Below are 4,283 nucleotides of genomic sequence, written 5' to 3'. Positions count from 1 at the left end.
TCATATGTTATAAAATCATATGCTTTTCTCCAAGACTATTTCGAAATGACCTTCCCTAGTTAACGGCTATTGCATAACCTAAGCAAACTGACGCATGCCTATGAAAGAACAATAATGTTTTGTTAAGAATTCTTTTTAATAAATGACTTCTAAGACTTTGAGAATTGCACTATCTTTTTTGGCGACAAATACCATCCCCAATTCCCATCAATTCCTCACTATTTCTAAAGTGATGTTATTAAAAGTTAATTTTGTTTCTTGACACCCCAAAAAGAAAAGTAATAAATAAAGTTAATTTTGTTTAGATAGTTTATAGATCTATTATTTATTCAAAAACTTATTTTCACAAACTGTTTTGGAAATGACATTAAGTTTAATTGTAGGTAATAGATAAAGTCATTTAGTTGAAGAATACCAAAGTAAATAGATATTGAGAATCAAGATCTGGAAAATTGTAGGTATTAATAAAGTTTAATTGTGAAAGTAAAAGAATTGACTGAAATAAAGGTAAAGACAAAAAAAGACAACTAAGAGGAAGAGTGCAGAACAAGAAGCATGTGAAGATGGCTAACTTGACCACCTTCAACCATGGAAGTGGACCCAACACCCAGGTGGCTTAAACTGAATCCCCGTGCAGTCCCTCTTTTCTCCTGTAACCATATGATTATATACACAAAATTCTCAACAACCAAAGTCCATCAAGATCTAAAAGAGAATAGCATTTTCACCCCCTTAACACTGGTACGCAACAATAACTAGCTCCAAAACAGTGGAGAATAGAAAGGGAGATGAACAAGGAAGAATATGCAAACAAGAGTGTATACATAACATACCTTCCGAGGGTGGAGGACAAAAATCAGCTGAAGAAAGCTTATTTTCAGCAAAATTTCAAAACTAGAAAAAACCAAGCCAATCCCACATAGTCAATTACTAAAAACAAAAGCTCTTTAAGTAGACCCATTAAGTAGGAGCAAAATCCTCATAAGAAGAACCTCAGACCACAGAAAAATCCTTTTCTTCTCTCCTTTCCCGCTGCAAAATCTCATTCTTCTTACCTTTATAATTACCTTTACATCCATTAAGCAACGCTAATAACAATTCATTCTTCCCTAAATTCCTTTTACTATTTGCCAAATAATAATGCAAATTTCTAATTACCTGTATATCACGAAATTTAGCTTCTTCAACAATCAATTTAGATGTTATTTCCGCTACAATGTTTGTACTTCTCCTCATATTTCTTGCTTAACAACTCTGCCTGTAAAATAGCAGCAACTGAGAGTTTATTCTCAAATTTCTTAAACTTAAAATTAAATGACATATTTAAAGACGAAAGGAACATACCTCACATTTATCTACAGATGGCCTTACTGTAATCTAATTGAGTTACATGAAATTTCTGAAACATTAAGGAAAAGAAAAACAAGGTCACATTTCTCACTATTTTTGCATAAGTAGCTACTTCTCCCAATTTAGAATACGGAGGAGTGGAGCAGAAATCAGCGCAAGAGAACGAAGAACAAGGTGCGAGCAAAAGAATATAGCGGAGCAGAGCAAACCTCGGCGTGAGCAGAAGAACATGGTGGAGCAAAGCAGAACTCGATGCGAGGAGAAGAACACAGCGGAGCAGAACAACACGGCGGAGTAGAGCAGAACTCGGCAGAGCAGAGAGAAACGCAGAATGCGCACATCAGTGTTGTGAAATTGGGGAAATTGTGTTAGGGTTGGGGTTAGGGATTTAGGTTATTCATGATTTTGATTCTGAACGCCGTCCAGGCGTTCGTCTGGGAGAGATCAGAGACCAACGCGCCTCCGCAATCAACCATGAAACTCACACGCGCCGCCCGAGCAAGCCTCCATGGAGCTGGCACATCCACTTGAAAGAACATTCCAGGACAAACTCGAAGGCTCGATCCCTAACGGCGGTGAAGAAATCACTGAATTCGGTAATAAATGAGGTAAATCGAAGCGAGCCACAACATGAACAAAGCATATGAGATCGAATTTCGCTCCTCAAACCACAGTAACAACAGCAGCAGCAAAAAGAGAAACAATAACAAGGACAACAGAGAAGAAGAAGGAAGAGTATCACGATTTAGTAACAAGAGTGAACCAGGTGATGAATGTATGCTATGCTGCCTAAAATATTTAGAGGGAAGCGTAAAATTTTAAAAGAAAATATTGAATTATTTTAGGCAACGATTATAATGAGAAGTCTAATAAAAAATTAAAAGCATCCTTCGTAAAGGGTAACATATGAAGACCATAAGCGTTGCTTGATTAATTTACTAAAGTAACGCTTTTTACATGTTTTCTAATTGATCAAAGAGAACGCTTATGACACGTTGGTTAATAAAGAGTTACAATTACCTTATTCTTTTGCAATAAATTTTAAAAGTTGTTTTTGATTATTATAGGCAACATTTTTTAAGTGTTGTCTGTACTATATATTGCAATAGCTCAAAAATGTTGTAGTGAGGGATATAGGTGGTGCAATCGACGCGCGCGCGCCATGCACGCATGCGCGCATTGCGCATTCAGAATCATGGACGCGTACGCGCCAGGTGCGCGCACGTGTGGGTTAGTTTGTGCCTTAGGCACAATGTTTGCACAGTGCGGGCGTAACTCTTGGGTTTTTGGCTGGGGATGGAATTTTTGCATCCACGCGGACATGCCATGCACGCATGCGCGTGGATGGTCAAAAATGCTTGGGTCACGCGTACGCGTGCATAATGCGTATGCGTGGGTTGATGCTTTGTTTTTCAAAATTTTTCAAATTTCTTGCACCAAACCAAGCCTTGAAAACCTCCAAACTGCTACCAAAACACCATGAAACCTTATTTAAGATGCTAAACTACCAAATAAACTCAACAAACTAATCAAAACATGAAATTAAACTAGTTTTACCAATATGTACAAAAGAGAAAATGAAAAGAATTTATCATGGTGGGGTGTCTCTCACCTAGCACTTTTGTTTATTGTCCTTAAGTTGGACTTATGGGGAGCTCCTCATTAAGGTGTCTTGTGCTTGTACTCGTCCTGGAACTCCTACCAATGTTTGGTTCTCCATTGTGCCCCAAGATTTCTCATAAGTTGCACCAAGTCTTGATGGAGTTCTTCACAAGCTTGGGGCTCCCAAAGTCGATCCTCTTCTTCTATTCGGGATCCCACACCTTATTTTCACACCCGTCTTGAAGTTTATCATTATTAATCCATCTGGGTGGCGAGCAAGATGAATTCTCAATGAAGTGCCAACAATCCTCCTTGACCCATCTAGTTGAGCATTAGTCCAACCTTTGCATCTAATCTTTGAAGTATCAACCATGATGAGCCTTGATTTGCAATGCCAACCATGAAACATCTTTCTTTTACGCTTCATCCCACAAAGCATCCTAAGTTGACCATCCGTTTCAAGCAAACCATACTCAAGTGGGACAATAAAGCTAATAGAAACGAATTTCACCTACTCAAATGAAGGAGTAAATGACAACCTAGGTGAAGAAGCTTCCACGGATCTTAACAAAGCGTAATCAACTCCCGTCCTTCTTTTTCTAAGGACTTCCACCTCTTCACAAGATTCTTCAAATGTAATCCTTTGTTCAATAATTTTATCTAAGCCTTTTCCCTTACTCAAATCATAATTGTGAGGATGAGAGAAGCTTACCTCCACAACACTTTCAAATCCACTGGGAGAGGGTTCTTCAAGCTCAAAGGATTCTTCACCACTAAGATTTGATGCTTGATCTTCATCGCCAAGGGAACTCAATTCTTGCTCTATCCCATCCAATTCTTCATAAGGGATATGCCTTGGAGGATGTGCACATTCCTCCTTAGCATAAATTGCATTCTTCTTGGAGGGGTTTTCTTCAACTATAGGTCCCAATGGCGGTTCCACATCTCCTAAGTCCTCAACCACGTCTTTTTTTCTTCAACAATAGTAGCTTCTTCTAATTGTTCCAACACAAAGCAACTTCCCTCTTTTCCCACCGGAGTGTCCAATCTCTCCTTCATACTATGCTCTTCATTAGATTCTCCCCATATAGCCATGGGAGTTCCTCGAGTGTTCAAGCATTGGGAGGCTAATTGATTTGTTACCGCATCCAAGGCGGCCATGAAATTTTGCACATCCCTTTTCATCACTTCTTGCCCTTGAACAAGAACTCCAAGGATGTCATCCATTGGAGGTTGGTGTGGATGGAAGGATTCATCATTTTGGGGGAAGGGTTCATAATAGGAAGGTGGTTCATCATAGTGATGATGTGATGGTTCTATGTTCTCTATTT

General features: G+C 38.9%; 1 long non-coding RNA gene across 1 annotated transcript; it reads right to left on the bottom strand.

Moving 5' to 3' along the window:
- Positions 1-389: 389 nt before the first annotated feature.
- LOC112715631 (uncharacterized) lies at positions 390-1,717 on the bottom strand. Its single transcript, XR_011866310.1, has 3 exons — positions 1,560-1,717; positions 1,345-1,399; positions 390-1,258 (listed from the first exon to the last, which is right to left on the bottom strand). It is a non-coding gene; the product is annotated as an uncharacterized lncRNA (long non-coding RNA).
- Between the last annotated feature and the right edge of the window lie 2,566 nt (positions 1,718-4,283).

This window comes from Arachis hypogaea, chromosome 10 (genome assembly GCF_003086295.3).
Source record: "Arachis hypogaea cultivar Tifrunner chromosome 10, arahy.Tifrunner.gnm2.J5K5, whole genome shotgun sequence".
NCBI lineage: Eukaryota > Viridiplantae > Streptophyta > Magnoliopsida > Fabales > Fabaceae > Arachis > Arachis hypogaea.
The sequence above is the reverse complement of the archived record's forward strand: the minus strand, read 5'-3'. Positions and strand labels throughout refer to the sequence as shown.